Source organism: Erpetoichthys calabaricus, chromosome 18 (assembly GCF_900747795.2).
Source record: "Erpetoichthys calabaricus chromosome 18, fErpCal1.3, whole genome shotgun sequence".
NCBI classification, from domain to species: domain Eukaryota; kingdom Metazoa; phylum Chordata; class Cladistia; order Polypteriformes; family Polypteridae; genus Erpetoichthys; species Erpetoichthys calabaricus.
This window is the reverse complement of record NC_041411.2, coordinates 63,785,424-63,806,419: the sequence shown is the minus strand read 5'-3', so window position 1 is coordinate 63,806,419 and position 20,996 is coordinate 63,785,424. Positions and strand designations below refer to the sequence as shown.

The 20,996-nt window shown below is 38.3% G+C and overlaps 1 protein-coding gene across 5 annotated transcripts in view; it reads right to left on the bottom strand.

The window, feature by feature from the left end:
* plxnb1b (plexin b1b) overlaps positions 1–20,996 on the bottom strand; it is a 388,691-nt gene that overhangs the window by 79,573 nt on the left and 288,122 nt on the right. For all 5 annotated transcript variants that reach the window (XM_028825049.2, XM_028825053.2, XM_028825050.2 and 2 more), the window contains one exon: positions 12,504–12,591. The gene's annotated coding sequence lies outside the window, so the exon portion shown is untranslated. The remainder of the gene's footprint in view (positions 1–12,503; positions 12,592–20,996) is intronic.

Here is a 20,996-nt window from a genome sequence, read left to right as displayed (position 1 = left end):
AAGCCCAATAATTTTCTTTTCAAACTGAATATCATTTAATTTTTAAATAGCAACATCTCTTTTTTTAAATAATACTTTAAGCCAGGGGTCACCAAGTCCAGTCCTGGAGGACCACAGTGGCTGCAGGTTTTTATTCTAACCCTTTTTTTTTTTTTTAAATGAGTGCCCTGCTTGTGCTGCTAATTAACTTCTTGTGAATTCCCCTGAATTTCTTCACCGTTCCTCTGAATTGCTTAATTTCTTTCTTTAAATGGCACCCAAGCAGAAATGAAATGTGAAGTGACTGAGCCAACAGAAGACCAACTAAGTCACGGCCTCAATCTCCAACCACTTTCTTAATCAGGTGCCGATTCTGGATAATTAAACCCATTCTTTAATTCCATGGCGTATTGCTACTTTAGTGGTGCATTAGCAGACATTTCCTAAATTGACGATTTTCTCTTTCCAAGAGCACTGGTCAAATGTGTTGGTGACCTGAGCAGATCGACATTCCTGAGACCTTCATTCTTTATTTTCAGATATCGTATGATGGACACCAGTTATTTTGGTTCATTTTGTATCTCATTATTGTTTGGCTGCTAATTAAGGAAGAAGAAACAATTAAGGGGTCTGAGTCTTCAAGAGCAGGTCAATTAAAATGACTTCAAAAGAAGTTAATTAGCAGCAAAAACAGATCACTCATTAAGAAAAGGGTTAGAATGAAAACCTGCAGCCACGGTGGTCCTCCAGGACTGGAGTTGGCGACCCTTGCTTTAAGCAAACTGTAATTTGAATGGAGATTAACAAATAGCAATTGTTACAGACACTGAAGTGTACTATGGTACAGTACATACCTAGTCACTATTTTCGACCATTCTGTGCCTTTGTTCACGCATGTTGCATAATTGTTAGTTAGTGGTCGACTGTCATTCATTTAGTATGCCTCTGAATCATGTATCCAGTGGAAATGAAGATGGTGGTGGTGACAACAAAAGGAAAGTAATGACATTAAAAGAAAAATGGACACCATAAAGTGTACAGAAAGTGAAGCAATGCCATCACAAGCCAATAAAAATTGAGACTATAGACAATCTATGAATCCAACAATTTAGAAGAACAAAGATGGTATAAAAGATCATGTGAAAGGAACGATGCAAGTAATTTTTACAATAATCACTAGGGCTGGGCGATTAATCGAAAAGTAATTGAAATCGACATTCAGAACCTATAATCGATCAAATTTTTCCAGGCCGATTATTTCGATTACTTTCCCTTTAAAAACACTACCGCGTGTGGAGTCACGTGACCCCGCTCCGTTACGTTAAGTTATTCCGCCGACATGTCGAGCATGGAGAGCTTAAACACTGACACAACTGAGCAACAAGAGCAGCTTGTACCAAAGAAAAATGCAGTCTCCGTCATTTGGACACATTTTGGCTTCAGTAAGGATGACATTGAACAAAATGAAGTCAGATGTAGACACTGTAGAAAAACAGTTTCGACGCCCAAAGGTAACACCACCAATTTGTTTCAACACTTGAAGCACAATCACGTTACTGAATATGAACAGTGCATGGCTAAAAAAAAACAAAAAGAGACTGACAAGCGCCCAGCAACAAGTGCCTCCGCAAAGCAGATGTCGATAACACAAGCGTTCACAAATGCCACATAGTATGAGAAGAGTTCAAGAAGATGGAAAGAAATAACTGATGCTATTTGTTATTACATCGCAAAGGATATGACTCCCTTGGCTACAGTGGAGCGAAGCGGGTTTAAACACCTCGTTAAAACTCTCGACAGAAGATACACTGTGCCATCGCGACCACATTTTTCTAAAACTGCGCTGTCAGACATGTACAAGACATGTTGTAAAAATGTAGCTGCTGAACTGAAAAATGTTCAACACTTTGCAGCCACATCTGATCTCTGGTCAAGTAGGATGATGGACCCATTCTTGAGCCTTACTTTGCACTACATTGACGCCGATTGGAAGCTGCGCCAGAGATGCCTTGAGACGGCATATTTTCCAGCCGATCACACGGCAGATATGATTGCGCAAGGTCTGAAAGATGTACTTTCTGAATGGGACCTCGCGGAAGAAAAACTTTCAGCCATTACGACAGACAACGGTGCTAATGTTGTCAAAGCTGCTGCGCTTAATGTATGGTTACGGCAGCAGTGTTTTGGACACCGCCTACACCTTGCAATTGGTAAGTACACGTCAGCTTAATTAAATATAATAGCATAAAAGCAAAAGAGGTCATTAGGAAGCTTTTTTAAAGAGAGTGAGGCAACACCTTCAGCAAGTTCAGCTACACCCACTCTGTCACTTCAGCAATCGCTAGAAGCAGAGATGAGCAGCTATTTGGTGTCCCACATGCTGGATAGTGAGGCAAATCCACTGGACTGGTGGAGGAAGCATCATGTACACTTTCCCACTCTGAGTAAGGTGGCAAAAAAGTATCTCTGCATACCAGCTACTAGCTCCCCATCAGAGCGGGTTTTCAGTTCGGGCAGAAACATTGTTACATGCCTTAGGTCCTGCCTGAAACCTGAAAAGGTTAACATGCTCGTGTTTCTTAGTAAGAACTTAGAGTAAATTCATGTTCAAATAGTGACATGGCAAGATCGCTAAGATCACCTCATGCAACAGTGTTTAGAGAGTTCTATTTTCATTACAACATTAAAATATTTGTATACAGAAGATGCAAGAAATGCAGTGTTTAAAATATTATTTACAGGATATATAAGAGTTATTTTATTTAGAAGAGATACTGCTTATTTTCTACTTTTAATAAGAAAAACATTGAAAATAATTTATTTTGTTTCCAAAAGTGCAAGTTATTTATTTTGACTTTTTTTATAAGAACAAAGTGACTGTTCGTTTTAGGCAATGTGTGCTTTAATTTCAGTTGTTCAACATTGATGTTCAATAAATAATCACAGATAGTAGATAGTGTGTTTCCTTCAATTATTTTAAAATCAAGTAATGCACCCTTCATTCAAAAATCTCTCACTTGTAATATGTGAGCATATTTACTGTACAAAACTTGTCAGTGAACTATGAGGGCAAAAAAAAATAAAAATAAATAAATAATCGTTCATTAATCGTAATCGAGTTAAAATGTTCAATTAATCGAGATTTTGATTTTAGCCCAAATCGCCCAGCCCTAATAATCACTAAAAAAAAGCATAGTGATTACATTACTGTAAGACTGTGCATGATTTGGACTGAGGACCAGAATAAACAACACACACCACTCAGCCAGGATTTGATTCTAGAAAAGATCAGAATGCTTTTTTAAGACTTAAAGGCAGCTCACATGGAGCAAAGCGAATGCACTGCACAGTTTAGTGCAAGTGAGGTATAGTTCAATCGCTTCAACTTGAGAGCTAATTTATGTTATTTAAAATGACAGTGGAAGCAGCCAGTGAAGACATGTAGTAGCTGCAGCAAGTGCATTTGTTCATGCTGTTGAGGGGGTTATGCGCTGAACAAGCGATTTAAAGCACAGTAATACTGCTTCTCTGTCATTTTGTCAATAACGCCTAAAATGTTTTTCTTTAAAATGAGTATTTAAGCAATATACATTTCTGCTTATTTTTCATTAATGGACATTGTTCAGTGCAGTCTCCAACTTATAAACAAAACTGGGTGACACATATTTTCAAGAATGAGACTTGTTCATATCCACGACCCACTTATATATATATATATTGGAGAACAAATAAAAACATTGAAGCATAGTTAAATAAAGATATAATCAATACAGTAATACAGGTACAGTGTTCCAAAACTTCCATTAAACTGAAAGCTTGACTCTTCTTCCCTAGACAGTCCAGTCCAGTCCAGAGAGGTGAACGACATGGAGTTATACACTGCTCGTATATGTTAAGACAACAGAAGTGGTTTAACAGGGATCTGACAAGTTTATTTTAAAAAATACTTAATGAATTCTTGCCAAATTGTTAAAAAAAAATAAAAAAAATCTTACACCATTTGTTGCAAAAACAATTGTTTTTCAGTTTAAGATAGTATAAGACATAATTGTCCAACTGAGTTATGGGAGATGGGTTAGGATTGTTTCAATTACGCAAAATGAGTCTTTGTGTAATCAGTGTAGTGTAGCGTATTGGAACAGATTTTTCCATGTATGACGTTTTCCCATCTGGTGTTACCCTGACCACTACTGTTAGAGGATTTGGAGGGCTTTAAGATCCAAGGCTAACTTAAAGAGATGCAAACACAGTATTTTAACCCAAAGTGGTCTAGGGGTAGAGCATTCCTCAAATTTATTACCTACCAAAGCAAACACCAAATGACAGTACAAAGCTGTGTGAGTTAGAAATTTTAATTCTTCTCCTGCCCAGCTTGAAGTGGTGTGTGTCCAGTATTACTGCTTCAGTATTTGCTGCACTGACCTCTGCACTGCTTGGTGGTTGAGATTTTAGGAGCTTCCAATTTTTAACAATGCTGGTTACTTCTGCAGTGGTGTTACAGAGAATAATAATAAAATAATAATACATTTTATTTATATCACCCATACTCCGAGAAAGGATCAGGAGGTATAATCAGCACCAAGATTTGTAAGCATGTGCCTGGGATTTTCTGGCTGTTCTTAGTAAAATCAAACTTCTCTGTATCCTCATCACATGAGGTTCATAATTACATCAGTCCAATATGTTCTCTTAAGCCTAGACAAATTCTCCTGGGGTACGACAAACATACCGGTATACAACTTGTGACCTTGAATTGGAATACTGCAGTAAAAAAAACCCAGAAAGAGTGTTAACTGGCACAATCAGCAGATTCATGAATTACAGAAACCATATCCATCCAGAAAGTGACGCAACTGATTTTATCAGAGTGGAGATGAACACGCAGCCCAGAATGTCAGGAGTAGCTCTCAAAACATCAAAAGATTGGCAGTTGAAGGCTGATCTAGGGAGAGAGCTCACGCTCCCCAATACTACTGTCATGACTACCCTTAGTAAAGCCATCATGTGTTACCTCAGGCAATTGAAATGATCAAGAAAGAACTGAAGAAGGAGGCCAGCAAGGTCAAATATGAGGAATTGGTCAATATATCTTGCAAACAAAGATGGCATGCACAGCATGCTGTTGATGTAGGCTGCAGAAGTTTAGCAGGTCAGTCTCTCCCCAATTCTTATGTACCTCTCAAGAGCACGCATTAGGAAAACAATCAAGAACATTATAAAGGCAGCAGAATGGGCCTCTAGATGGCTGTGGATCAAAAGAAACAAACTGTCGTAAACACATGATGATCCACTCTATTCAAGTCACTTGGAGGGGTCCGATGTTGAAAGACCCAAAACACCCAGTAACCCCCACGTTGCCACTGATTACAAGTCCAAGTACATCAGAGGATATATGTGTTAACTGGGATGTCTGGTCAGCTAAACTGGTTGCTAATTCAAACCTCCATAAGGCCTATAAAGTGACTAATTTAAAGTACAGTAAAGAATACATTGCTATTTTACATCTATAAAGGATATAAAAGGTGTGGCTGCTCTGACAAATTACTGAGACAAACATCTGGTAACTCCAGTCTTTCATTATTAAGCCTTCCAAAGCTTCTAAAAGTGTTCCTTCAAAGTATATAGCATTGAACCCCCTCTCATCTGTAAATTTCAATAGCTGTTAAAAGAATCATTCTGCTCTTCCATTATGCATCATTGTAGAAAGACAGTAATTTTTAATTTTAGTTTATAAAAATAAACTCCCCAGAAATATCAAAAGTAAAATTCTATAAATTATTCCTTTTCCAGATCATCAAAGCATACACTTTCTTACATTTGTCTCTCCACTTGCTGAATGAACATTGTTCATAAAGGAAACTGATGAACAAACAAAACATCTAGTCTTCTCAGGAGTTTAATTTTAGTCAGATTTGTTTAGTTTATGCCAATGGTCATCCACAAAAACTCATAGCGGAGTTATTTGGTTTTGACCCATGATAAAAAAGAATGTTCTTTTTGCACCAGCTCACATATACTTAACGTTTCCTTGGACCTTAAAATTTGATTACAAAATCCCAGTAACCTGTAAACTTACCAGTAGTGTAACTGTTTAAAACTAAAGTGCTACAAATATGTCTATACATACAGTATAGATGCTCAACTACAATTACAAACTCAAATTAAAATATACTGTATATTCAGTTTTTCTACTTTGCAAACCATAATGGTACCTTTTATTGGCTAACTAAAAAGATTACAATATGCAAGGTTTTCAAGGCAACTCAGGCCCCTTCTTCAGGCAAAATGTAATCACACAATAAAAGGTGTGATTTTGCTTGACTTCTCACTACATTCATAATGGCTAACACAGTACAACACCCTAATACTATACCATAATGCCAAATCTAAATTAATTTGTCAACAAAAAATCCCTCCTAAAACAATTATAAAAGATCAATTTCAGTTTATTACAAACACATTCGTTTTTTGTCATTAGATTTAATAACTAGTCACAAAGATTGCTTTTAGTTTGAGCAAAACGAATCATGGGTAAGTTTTCAGTATCACCCCCAAAATCCATCCATCCATTTTCCAACCCGCTGAATCCGAACACAGGGTCACGGGGGTCTGCTGGAGCCAATCCCAGCCAACACAGGGCACAAGGCAGGAAACAATCCTGGGCAGGGTGCCAACCCACCGCAGGACACACACAAACACACCCACACACCAAGCACACACTAGGGCCAATTTAGAATCGCCAATCCACCTAACCAGCATGTCTTTGGACTGTGGGAGGAAACCGGAGCGCCCGGAGGAAACCCACACAGACACGGGGAGAACATGCAAACTCCACGCAGGGAGGACCCGGGAATCGAACCCAGGTCCCCAGATCTCCCAACTGCGAGGCAGCAGCGCTACCCACTGCGCCACCGTGCCGCCCACCCCCAAAATAATCCAGCAAAATATCTACCAGTACTGACGGATTACAACATATGAAAAACAGTGAGAGTAAAACAAGTAGCATACTGTACATTCATCATCTCAATGCAAAACAATCTAGGGTTTCTGAAGCATTTTCCATGTATATACACAGTGGCTAGTCAATCGGCTTGATCGGCAGGGACTGTGACAATTTGTTTATACAGTGTTGTACTGTGTGTATTTGAACAAGCCACGTAAAAACAAACACAAATTTTACTTTCATGCAGTATCGAATATGACCAATGTGGGTGTGCCAGGGATGCTAGGGGCAAACTAACACATAATTCTTCTCCAAGAGCCAAGTCTTTTCCAAAAGCAGACTGGGAAGAGGGGAAAAACAAGCAATAACTGTAGCAAAGCAAGTAATCTGATCAGGTTTAAAGGCAAATGAACACAACAGTATCGTGCACAGCTGTTACAAATCTGGTAATATAAAAGCCAAATAAAAGAGTATTATAGCCTCTACAAAGAAAGGGATAATTAAAACTTTGTAAAAGCACTTTAGATCCGAGTTCTCTGCACATTTATCTACATGCCATCTGGTAAAAGTACATAAAGAAAAGAATGTTTCATATTATGGACATTTTTAAATATTAAAATTATATATAATTCTTTTGCACTTTTTTCCTGTGGGGAATTCCATACTCATGTAACAAAACCTAATTTAATACAGCACATGTACTAATGCTTTCTGGGATATTATGGCTCAGATATATTGAGGGGCAAATCTTAATTAGCATGTTATGGGCAAACATAAATAACGCATTATATTTTTAATACAGTGCCTATGAAAACTCTGACCAACATTTCAAAACTTTTACCACAATAACTGGGAATGGGAATCAGGAATGTGTATGTACACACAGTAAATACAAAATCTTAGAGAAGAACCATTTGCTTAGCCATTCTGAAAATTATTTAAAATGATAGAAAATCTATGAATTTGACACTTCCTTATGAGAATTTTAAATAATCAATCTCTTTACTAGGAATTATCTTCACAATTTGTACCTGGTTAAAAAAATATTAATTTTTTGCATTCAAATAAATCCACACTCCACAAATCCTATGTTTTTAGAAAAGAAATTGACCCTAAATAATGTATTACTCTACTGTATGTTCTCACATCACATCCTCACGTTAATAGAAATGTACACGTACACAAAAAAAGTCGTTACATGAAGTACTAGGGTGTTGTACCGTGTTAGCCATTATGAATGTAGAGAAAAGCCAAGCAAAATGACACCTTTTATTGGCTAACTAGAAAGATTACAATATGCAAGCTTTCGAGGCAACTCAGGCCTAAAGAAGGGGCCCGAGTTGCCTCGAAAGCTTGCATATTGTAATCTTTCTAGTTAGCCAATAAAAGGTGTCATTTTGCTTGGCGTTTTTGTTACATGAAAAAATTAAAGGAACACCCCTCCAAATTTTTTTTTTAATATGTTATATACCCCATGTAGTTTGTAAGGGTGGTAGAGAAAAAAATGTAATCTCACGTTTTTGTAGTGAAAAGACATAATAGATAAACAGGAATGGCACATTTCCACAATGCTGTGTGTTTGAAGCGAAGATCCGCCTTTCATCCTCATTCACTGGTCATGTATCCTGTCATCAATTTATTCACACAGTATTGTGGAAATGTGTTGTTCCTGTTTAACTCCGAGTTTTCCAGAATTAGGTATTAATAGCATTTTAGCAAAAAATGCATTTATTTTGCATGTTGATTGTTGATCACTGATGGGTCCCATTCAATTTGAATCTTTGTAATCTCATGTTTTGGAGGGGAAAAAAAAAAACCAAAACTATAAACTATGTATGGTGTCACACACGTGCGCATGGGAGGCAGCTAAAGGGCCCGAATGAGAGCAATTCCATGTCAGACCAGGGGGTGGCGGAGTGAGCTAACTCTTTCACTTTTCACTTCTCTGCAGACCTCTTACGGGAAATTCTGCCTGGTCCTGGGTCTACTGATGATGTCACTTCCGGCCCAATGACACCACTTCCGGATCTACTGATGACATCACTTCCTCCGCTCTCCTTTAAAGTCACCATCTTTTTACAAGCTAATCAGTTCTGTTCTGGACTCCAAACTGTACACTTCATTACAATTATTTTCTAAATTTGTAGGGGGAAATAACATACGAGTGGCTGCCCAAACCTTTTTGTGGTTCATTGTCAAGTTTGTGACAAGGGTATGCAACATAAAAAAATATCATTTTTGGGTGGAGTATTTCTTTAAACTGTTTACATGGTGTTGCAAAACAACCATATATTCTTTACAGCAGAGCACTTGGACTTTTATAATATGACTCATTTCATCAACATTTAAAAATTGTTACGTGTGGTCCATGATGAAATGCTTTTTAAAAAACCCTTTAACGTGTGTTTCATATATAGGCTATCTGTATAAAAATTAGCCAATGTCTGCTCATGTTTATCTGTACAACACAATGCACCACAGGTACTAACTTGTATTTAGAATGGAAACTTGCTGGTCATAATGACCCAACATGAAAAAGTGAAAAGAAGGTGATTTGTCACATTAACATTAAAAAACTTCAGTGTTTTAAAATGATGGCATTGCTGCGACAGCCTCATGAAGGAGATTAAAGGTTAACTTTGCACCTCCCTGCTGCAACTCTTTAGTCTTACTAAAGCTGCACAAGTGTCAGGGCTGGCCACTCTCTTGTGTCTGCTGCCACAAACCTATACAGTTCTTTTGTCTTTCTGAAGACTTGACTGTTGTATATGGATAGAAAACGCATTTGCATTTCCATCTGTCCAACTCAGAATGTGGTCTATGTGCTCAATCACCATTATATTTAGACATGATTTTTAAAGGGCCATTTGACTGTGACATATATCATTGCAGGTGTAAACAGATGTACTTTGTTTTAGCTGCAAATTCTTGCACGTGTCCGCACTTCTACTATCATTTGGCTTTTTCTTAACAGTAATTGTTTCACTCAATGCTGATTTCACCCCTCTGGCCACTAATAGCTTTTTGTAACCCATAATGTCTAAGAAAAAAAAAGCTGATAAAGAGGCAAAACAGTTCTAGGGTGCAAGGTGGAATTACGATTGTGATGAGCACAGAGGTACCCGTTTATCTCATTTGTTTAAAAAACATACAGTATATATATATATACAGTGCATCCGGAAAGTATTCACAGGGCATCACTTTTTCCACATTTTGTTATGTTACAGCCTTATTCCACAATAGATTAAATTCATTTTTTTTTCTCAGAATTCTACACACAACACCCCATAATGACAACGTGAAAAAAGTTTACTTGAGATTTTTGCAAATTTATTAAAAATAAAAAAATTGAGAAAGCACATGTACATAAGTATTCACAGCCTTTGCCATCAAGCTCAAAATTGAGCTCAGGTGCATCCTGTTTCTCCTGATCATCCTTGAGATGTTTCTGCAGCTTAATTGGAGTCCACCTGTAGTAAATTCACTTGACTGGACATGATTTGGAAAGGCACACACCTGTCTATATAAGGTTCCACAGTTGACAGTTCATGTCAGAGCACAAACCAAGCATGAAGTCAAAGGAATTGTCTGTAGACCTCCGAGACAGGATTGTCTCGAGGCACAAATCTGGGGAAGGTTAAGGAGAAATTTCTGCTGCTTTGAAGGTCCCAATGAGCACAGTGGCCTCCATCATCTGTAAGTGGAAGTTGTTCAAAACCACCAGGACTCTTCCTAGAGCTGGCTGCCCATCTAAACTGAGCGATCGGGAGAGAAGGGCCTTAGTCAGGGAGGTGACCAAGAACCCGATGGTCACTCTGTCAGAGCTCCAGAGGTCCTCTGTGGAGAGAGGAGAACCTTCCAGAAGGTCAACCATTTCTGCAGCAATCCACCAATCAGGCCTGTATGGTAGAGTGGCCAGACGGAAGGCACTCCTTAGTAAAAGGCACATGGCAGCCTGCCTGGAGTTTGCCAAAAGGCACCTGAAGGACTCTCAGACCATGAGAAAGAAAATTCTCTGGTCTGAGGAGACAAAGATTGAACTCTTTGGTGTGAATGCCAGGCGTCACATTTGGAGAAAACCTGGCACCATCCCTACAGTGAAGCATGGTGGTGGTAGCATCATGCTGTGGGGATGATTTTCAGTGGCAGGAACTGGGAGACTAGTCAGTATAAAGGGAAAGATGACTGCAGCAATGTACAGAGACATCTTGGATGAAAACCTGCTCCAGAGCGCTCTTGACCTCAGACTGGGGCGATGGTTCATCTTTCAGCAGGACAACAACCCTAAGCACACAGCCAAGATATCAAAGAAGTGGCTTCAGCACAACTCTGTGAATGTCCTTGAGTGGCCCAGCCAGAGCCCAGACATGAATCTGATTGAACATCTCTGGAGAGATCTTAAAATGGCTGTGCACCGACGCTTCCCATCCAACCTGATGGAGCTTGAGAGGTGCTGAAAAGAGAAATGGGCGAAACTGGCCAAGGATAGGTGTGCCAAGCTTGTGGCATCGTATTCAACAAGACTTGAGGCTGTAATTGCTGCCAAAGGTGCATCGACAAAGTATTGAGCAAAGGCTGTGAATACTTATGTACATGGGATTTCTCAATTTTTTTATTTTTAATAAATTTGCAAAAACCTCAAGTAAACTTTTTTCACGTTGTTATTATGGAGTGTTGTGTGTAGAATTCTGAGGAAAAAAATGAATTTAATCTATTTTGGAATAAGGCTGTAACATAACAAAAGGTGGAAAAAGTGATGCGCTGTGAATACTTTCTGGATGCACTGTAGTGGCAGTAGATATTTATTAATATATTCCAGTGTGAGTTGGGGTTATAAAATGTTACTTTTGGCCTTCAGTAAAATTTAGTTTGACACCCCTGTTTTTCAGCAAAAGAAGGAGCTGTGTTTTGACTCAGGATATTTAAAGCATCTTACTTTAGCCCTTATTAATGCAAGTGTAATAGAAAGGGGTCTGTGACAGTAAGGATCTGCCATGGTTTCTCAAACTCTTCATTCTTTATATAAAAAAAAAAAAATTATAAAAAAATTATACTTTCATTTTTTTGTGGCGGCCAAGACAAGTTTATTTTCAGTCTGGATCCCCATAACTTGTGGATTCAAAGTGAAGAACATATTGACCAACTCAACCAAAGTTAGTACAAAAAGTACAAAAATAAAGATTTCAGGAAAAAAGAAAACGTTAATGGAAAGAGTGTAGGATAGGGACTTCCTGAAAGCAGACCAAAAGCAATAAAGTAAAGAACGTCTTCATACAGTACATACAGTGCCTTGCAAACACATTCAGTCTCTTGACTAGTTCTCTGACTCTACTGCATAACAAATCCTACACCAAAATTTGTTTCTCTGTAACTTTTTTTATTTCAGAGTCCTGTAATTCAATTTTTGTGACTTTTTTTTTTTTTTTTTACATAAAACAAAGTAAAGACAAAAGAGGAAATGAAACTCAGGATGCTGAAGCCGTAGAAAAGTTTGAAACACTATGTAGCAGGGAACTACAAATTGGTTGTAATTAATCCATCTTATTCATAAAATAAATAAGCAAAGCAAACTCTTTCTTACCATTTGACTCCAATGCAGTTGTAAGAGAGGTATGGGACCCTCACAAATCCACAGCAAACACTGATTACACACTGCTCCAGAATCAAACCTAGAAAAAGAGAGAGGAGGTTAATGGACAGAAGGTTAAAAGTGAAATTCAACTGAAATATCCATGCAAACTGTCTATGAAACAAATAAATGCAATAGCATTACATATAGTATTTTCACATTTCCTACCATCATTCAAGATGGCTTCCTCTAACCATTCTAAAATGCTGGATTGGCAGGAAGTGCAAATAAATGAGACAAAATGTGAAAAGAGGGTGCTGTTTGTACACTCTCCTTTTTCCATTTATTTACTTATAAAATAAACACTATTGGATCTCATGTATTCCTATTATTATCATTAAGATATCATCCTGAAGCTATATGAAAACATGAGTTAGACTTATGACTCCAGCAAATGCAAATGTATATTGTATACTTTGAGAGATTAAAAAAGTTGACTAATATCTATATCCTTTAATGTTCTGTGCTTGGCCTGATTCATCATCGCATGCTAACACAGAATCAACTGATTTACCAACATGACCTATTTTTTCATACTCATGTTAATGATATGAAACTGTACAAGATGATCACTAGATGGTGCACCTTAGCCATACACAAGCTTGCAGCTTGACTTAATACTGAGGCAAAAACATCTCTGGATTACCTAAAAATAAATATGGGCAAAGATCAATTTCTTTTTATAAATTCCATTCCAGAACTGAAGAGGCTTAACTTGCTGTAAATTACAAAAAATAAAGGGCTTTTCTTCAGAACCATCAATGATTCAGCATTACAGTGTGCATTTCAGAGTGAATGCTATAATGAAAAGTTTTGCAATGTAAATTAAAAATAGTAAAAATACCAAAACATATGAGGGGGAACCCAAAAATTCCCAGAATTTAAAAAAAAAAAAAAAAAAAAAACTATTATAAATCTTGCAGCAAATTCCCTTTCAGTGACCTTCACAATATTCTCCTTGAGATGCCATACGATTCACCCAGCATTTTTTCCATTCCTGGAAACATCCTGTACAAAACTTTGATTACATGTCTGTAGCTCCCTGTGTTTCCTCCTCGATTTCTAGCACAGTAGCAAATCTTTTCCTCTTCAGTCTCCATTTTAATTTAGGGAACAAAAAGTCACAGGGAGCGAGGTCTTGCAAATCCGGGGGATCTTCAACCTCCTTCAGTGTGTTCGCATGCACATCAAAAACCCAGCTGATCACAGAAACCTGATTTCTAAAATGCCATGTAAACCCTTATTCTGGTTAGAGAAATCGGGTTATTGGCCTCTGAGAAAATTGGTTAACGGAAGTAGAGTTCTCCACAAATAATCTGGTTATTTGACCATGTACACCCTTAACTGGGTTACTGATAAGGATTTTGTTGTCTGCACATGTCTTTGCTTCACATGGGCATTTTAACAGCCACAAGTAGTAGTGTCCACAAACTAAATCTCCAGAGGCAAATGTTTGGGTGATCGTATTATTCCTTCTCCTGAAAGAAATAATGCCCCAATATTTCAGAAATAGCTAAATTTATGTTGATGACCTGAACATACAGTGCTAACCTCAGAAACACAATCGCAAGAGCAGTAGGGTAAGACGTAAAAAGTAAAGTGCATTACGTAGTCCAATTAATTTTTAAAGAAACAAGTTACCTAATTCAGTACTTAGTCTTACTGAAGAAAAACATACATAATTATTATTCCTTTGCAGGGCTCAGTCACACAACTAAGCAGAAAACTGTTAGCTGCGTGAAGTGCTTTGGGTAGTGAGAAAAAAGCACTATATAAATGTAATGAATTATTATTTTTATTAATCTTGTAACAGAAACCTATAAATAAAAGGAGTCAGTTTGACTAAACATATTTATAACACACAAGAAAATGATCACAGGCGTCATGCAAAGTTTGATATTCAAGGTGGCCAATTATGATGTTTAACTGTTCTTGTTCACAGTTTCATGACGTTGGAGCAAACTGACAAAGGAAACTCTAGAACAGTGCTTCCCAAACTCAGTCCTGGGGACCCACTGTGGCTGCAGGTTTTTGTTACAACCAACTTCTGTTATTAATTGGACTCCTAGCCCAATTCAGTGAGCAGTTATTTCCCAGTTTCTGTGTTTTGGAGTCAATGGAGAAATAACAAAACTAAGTTTGGTAAACTGTTATTAAAAAGTACTAAGAACTTAAGGGGATAGTTTGTTTTTCTTTTTTAACAATTTTCAGCCTGATTTTCATTCTGCTTTCCAGTTGTTCTGAGTGTTTAATTTACTATATACTAATTAGTGGGTCTAAAGCTAAAGTTATTGCAGCCTTTCATCATTCAGTGTTGTTTACCTGGCTGTCAGTTTTCTTTGTTTTAATTATTAATAGGATACAATGAAGGGTGCAAACTGTACAAAAAATAACAAAACAATAAGACAACAACAAAAGAGAGGTAAGGGTTTAAAGCAAAAGTAGACATATTCTAAATGTCTTATAAATGTAAATATCATACTGCTGTGCTTTTCTAAAGGCAGAATAAAAGAAGGGGAAAAAAGTCCATCTAAATAAATGAGATCAATTATTATCACTAATTGCGAATTTGGCTGCAATAAAAACCTGTAGCCACAGTTTGGGAATCACTGCTCTAGAAGATTAGCTGTCCACGTAAAATCGGATTTTTTAAAAACCACTTTCTGCCTTAACTGGGTTATTTACCTTAATCCAGTGTTGCATGTAAACACATTGATTTTTGTAAAAAAACTCTTTGAGAACACAATACGCTTAGGTGCACTGTCTTTGTGCAAAATCCAGGTTTGGATGCAGCACTTCTCTGAACGTTTTTTCCCCCTGATGTTTTTCCATAGACACTTTTGCACTTAAATATATGAATATAGCATCTTAGTATTTTGAAGATGACTAAAATGAAATTGCTGTATGTTTTATAATACAGTGGAACCTCGGGTCACGAATGTCTCGGACCACGTACAAATCCGATTACGACCAAAAAGTTTGCCAAACTTTTGCATCCGTTCACAACCACACACTCAGGTGACGAACAAGCCAGTTTCCCTTCCGGTTCGTACGTGCCGATGATTTCTGCATGTGTTCAGTCTCTCCCTGTGCAGCGAGCGAGAGAGCGCGCGCGAGTGTATACAGTGGTGTGAAAAACTATTTGCCCCCTTCCTGATTTCTTATTCTTTTGCATGTTTGTCACACAAAATGTTTCTGATCATCAAACACATTTAACCATTAGTCAAATATAACACAAGTAAACACAAAATGCAGTTTGTAAATGGTGGTTTTTATTATTTAGGGAGAAAAAAAAATCCAAACCTACATGGCCCTGTGTGAAAAAGTAATTGCCCCCTGAACCTAATAACTGGTTGGGCCACCCTTAGCAGCAATAACTGCAATCAAGCGTTTGCGATAACTTGCAATGAGTCTTTTACAGCGCTCTGGAGGAATTTTGGCCCACTCATCTTTGCAAAATTGTTGTAATTCAGCTTTATTTGAGGGTTTTCTAGCATGAACCGCCTTTTTAAGGTCATGCCATAGCATCTCAATTGGATTCAGGTCAGGACTTTGACTAAGCCACTCCAAAGTCTTCATTTTGTTTTTCTTCAGCCATTCAGAGGTGGATTTGCTGGTGTGTTTTGGGTCATTGTCCTGTTGCAGCACCCAAGATCGCTTCAGCTTGAGTTGACGAACAGATGGCCGGACATTCTCCTTCAGGATTTTTTGGTAGACAGTAGAATTCATGGTTCCATCTATCACAGCAAGCCTTCCAGGTCCTGAAGCAGCAAAACAACCCCAGACCATCACACTACCACCACCATATTTTACTGTTGGTATGATGTTCTTTTTCTGAAATGCTGTGTTCCTTTTATGCCAGATGTAACGGGACATTTGCCTTCCAAAAAGTTCAACTTTTGACTCATCAGTCCACAAGGTATTTTCCCAAAAGTCTTGGCAATCATTGAGATGTTTCTTAGCAAAATTGAGACGAGCCCTAATGTTCTTTTTGCTTAACAGTGGTTTGCGTCTTGGAAATCTGCCATGCAGGCCGTTTTTGCCCAGTCTCTTTCTTATGGTGGAGTCGTGAACACTGACCTTAATTGAGGCAAGTGAGGCCTGCAGTTCTTTAGACGTTGTCCTGGGGTCTTTTGTGACCTCTCGGATGAGTCGTCTCTGCGCTCTTGGGGTAATTTTGATCGGCCGGCCACTCCTGGGAAGGTTCACCACTGTTCCATGTTTTTGCCATTTGTGGATAATGGCTCTCACTGTGGTTCGCTGGAGTCCCAAAGCTTTAGAAATGGCTTTATAACCTTTACCAGACTGATAGATCTCAATTACTTCTGTTCTCATTTGTTCCTGAATTTCTTTGGATCTTGGCATGATGTCTAGCTTTTGAGGTGCTTTTGGTCTACTTCTCTGTGTCAGGCAGCTCCTATTTAAGTGATTTCTTGATTGAAACAGGTGTGGCAGTAATCAGGCCTGGGGGTGGCTACGGAAATTGAACTCAGGTGTGATACACCACAGTTAGGTTATTTTTTAACAAGGGGGCAATTACTTTTTCACACAGGGCCATGTAGGTTTGGATTTTTTTTCTCCCTAAATAATAAAAACCATCATTTAAAAACTGCATTTTGTGTTTACTTGTGTTATATTTGACTAATGGTTAAATGTGTTTGATGATCAGAAACATTTTGTGTGACAAACATGCAAAAGAATAAGAAATCAGGAAGGGGGCAAATAGTTTTTCACACCACTGTATATATATTTACATACAGCTCGTATGGTCCGGAACAGATTAGCTGTATTTACATACAATCCTATGGGGGAAATTACTTCGGATCACAACCAAATCGGGTTACGACCAGAGGTTTGGAACGAATTACGGTTGTGACCCGAGGTTCCACTGTAATGCTTTTATTTATTTATTTTTTTTTAAACAATAACTAGGATTTTTGGGCCCTCCCCTTGAATTTAAATGACTATAATATCCCCAAAATCTGAAAATGTTATGCAAAGATAGCATGCCAAAATCAACGCAAGAGCAGATCAAACAATTCTGAATGTGATCGTTACCACAGCAGGGCACATCTAGCTTTAATGAACCATAATGGGTGCAGGTCTTTATAGATGTGGTGAAACATTTTCATATAATTCATTTAGATTTCCCCATTTTCTGATTCCTGCATTCAGGAAAACCAAATGGATAAATTTTGGCTTCTCCCAATGCCAAAAGGAACACAGTTATCGTTATAGAACTGCATTTACTCTGTTACAACAATTTCTTAAAAACATGTCACCTGTGACAAACACACACAGGTATGAATAACGGTGTACTGGTTCCTTATCACTGGGATCTGTTCTTCAGAAAATTTCTGCATTATAGGAGAACTTTAAAAACTGGAGGTATGACTCCAATGGAAGAAACTACAAAAAGAGTTATGGTAAACTAGGTCCGGCATGCAAGAATTTCACTGCATTTGCACTTTTACTACACGACAATAAACCTGAATATTTCTTTAACCAAAACTAAATATACTTCACATTAGAAAATAATATAAACAGGGTTACCAATAGATTCCTTTTATCAGATACCCTCCCCACTACCATTCCCAACACCACAATAATTTAAGAAACAGAACTTTACAATTCAGAATGTGAATTTATTTCAACTATTAAATGCAATTCACAACTTTAAAAGCCAACTTTAATGAATCTGTTGGTTGATTTCATCCTAAAACAGCCATCTGAGAGTATGTCACTGCTAATGTGCTTGACAAATCCTTTACATGCCCCTAATAACCACCCCATGATGACATTCACACAAGAACAACAACAGGAAAGAGGAGGACAAAAAAATAAAAGCAACTACTGGCTCTGACCATCATTACCACTGCCGACAAGGAGGCAGCCATCAAATCGTAATGCACTCTGACATGATCTTAACATCACGTTGTGATCACTTCTTTGATGTGTGTAATTGAGGTCACCAACAATAATCTTTCCCCACTTGTCTCAGATGATGACAAGGGGCAGAAATGCAAGTATAAGCACTTCAATTGTCACTCATAACTTTAACCTAAAACTTTTCATATTACTTTCAGCATGCCATGATTGACTATTAGTAGGTTTTGTGATTTTGATGCTAAAACATATGTAATTAAAACCGATTTTCTACCAAAGTACAGTGTAAGTGTAACCAGTCCTGTAACATTTATATGCAATTTTAATTTTATGTGATTTTACTATATTTTACACACTAAAAAAAATAATTCAGGGAACTTAAAACTTTCTGAATCACAAACATAATGTATGCTGATACAACACTACCAACTTCAACTTACTAATGTAAGTAGTTTGAACTCCAGCTGATTAATTCAATGATTAAAAAAATTACATTGTGGTAACTTAAGTTGGTTGGGTGACATAATTTCTCTCCACCTTCATTTGTGTGTGTCTAAGTTCTCACCCACTTGACATGTCTGCACAAGGTCATGGCACCTTACCTACCCACTGCCTGTAATGCAGAAACATTCCCTTAGAGTGAGTATTACTTTATTTACAAATATATTTTATGATCAGACAATGTCTATAGACAGCATGGGTGATCAATGTTGGTCCTGAAAGGCCACAGTGGCTGTAGGTTTTTGTTTGCAACCCAGCTGCTTAATTAGAAAGCAATCCTTGTCAATAACTGTTCTTATTTAGTATCACGACTTGTTATTGTTTTAACCCTGCAATGCCTGGTTATTCTTTAATCATGGTGTTTTTTTTTCTGTCTAATGATATCATCCAAAAGATTTAAGGCCTAAAACAGATGAGTAACCTTCGGTTTTTCACTTTCTCTTCAGTTTCCTTCCGAGTACTTTATTAAATCAGATGCAGTGCAGGATGACTACACAAAGGCGTAAATGGAAACAAGAAAAATGGAGAACTGCAGTTCCTTTGTCATTTACATCTTATTGCTAATAAGGACCAATTCAGAACATTGAATGCTGCTGTTTATGGCTAAAGTAAGCAAATAAGAGTTAAAAAACTTAGCAAGACAACTGAAATGAAGCAGAAAAATATCACTTGAGCAATAAATGCTTCATCAGCAATAAATGATTTCTCATGAAGCAATTGGGTTGCAACAAAAACCTGCAGCCACTGCGGGACTAATGATGCTCAACCCCGATTTAAAGGGTCTGAGGCTCTTAAATAGCAAATCAATTAAATGAAGTTCATTAGCAGCAAAAACTGGTCACTAATTAAGAAAATGCTTAGAATGAAAAACCTGCTGCCACGGTGGCCCTCCAGGATCGGTTTTTCACACCCCTGGTATACTGCATTTGGCTTATATGTATATGTTGATGTCACAATTTATCCATCCATCCTCTTCCGCTTATCTGAGATCGGGTCACAGGGGCAGCAGCTTGAGCAGAGATGCCCAGACTTCCCTCTCCCCGGCCACTACTTCTAGCTCTTCCGGGAGAATCCCAAGGCGTTCCCAGGCCAGTCGAGAGACATAGTCCCTCCAGCATGTCCTGGGTCTTCCCCTGGGCCTCCTCCCGGTTAGACGTGCCCGGAACATCTCACCAGGGAGGCGTCCAGGAGGCATCCTGATCAGATGTCCGAGCCACCTCATCTGACTCCTCTCGATGCGGAGGAGCAGCAGCTCTACTCTGAGCCCCTCCTGGATGACTGAGCTTCTCACCCTATCTTTAAGGGAAAGCCCAGACACCCTGCAGAGGAAACTCATTTCAGCCACTTGTATTCACGATCTCGTTCTTTCGGTCACTACCCATAGCTCATGACCATAGGTGAGGGTAGGAACGTAGATCGACTGGTAAATTGAGAGCTTTGCCTTATGGTTCAGCTCCTTTCTCACCATAACAGACCGATGCAGAGCCCGCACCACTGTGGATGCCGCACTGATCCGCCTGTCGATCTCCCGCTCTATTCTTCCCTCACTGGTGAACTCCTCCACTTGGGGCAGGATTTTGCTCCCAACCTTGAGAGGACATTCCACCCTTTTCCGGCTGAGGACCATGGTCTCGGATTTGGAGGTGCTGATTCCCATCCCAGCCGCTTCACACTCAGCTGCAAACTGATCCAGAGAGAGCTGAAGATCACGGCCTGATGAAGCAAACAGGACATCATCATCTGCAAAAAACAGTGACCCAATCCTGAGTCCACCAAACCGGAACCCCTCAACGCCCTAGCTACGCCTGGAAATTCTGTCCATAAAAGTTATGAACAGAATCTGTGACAAAGGGCAGCCCTGGCGGAGTCCAACTCTCACTGGAAATGGGTTCGACTTACTGCCAGCAATGCGGACCAAGCATTGTCACAATTTAACTTGAAAATATTAAAAAATAATTAGATAAAACTATTGGTTGTTAAATTTTGTCAACTTAAAAACTTGTATTTTTACTTATATTTACTAAGTACATGACATTTAAAGAAGTGCCACAGCAGCAC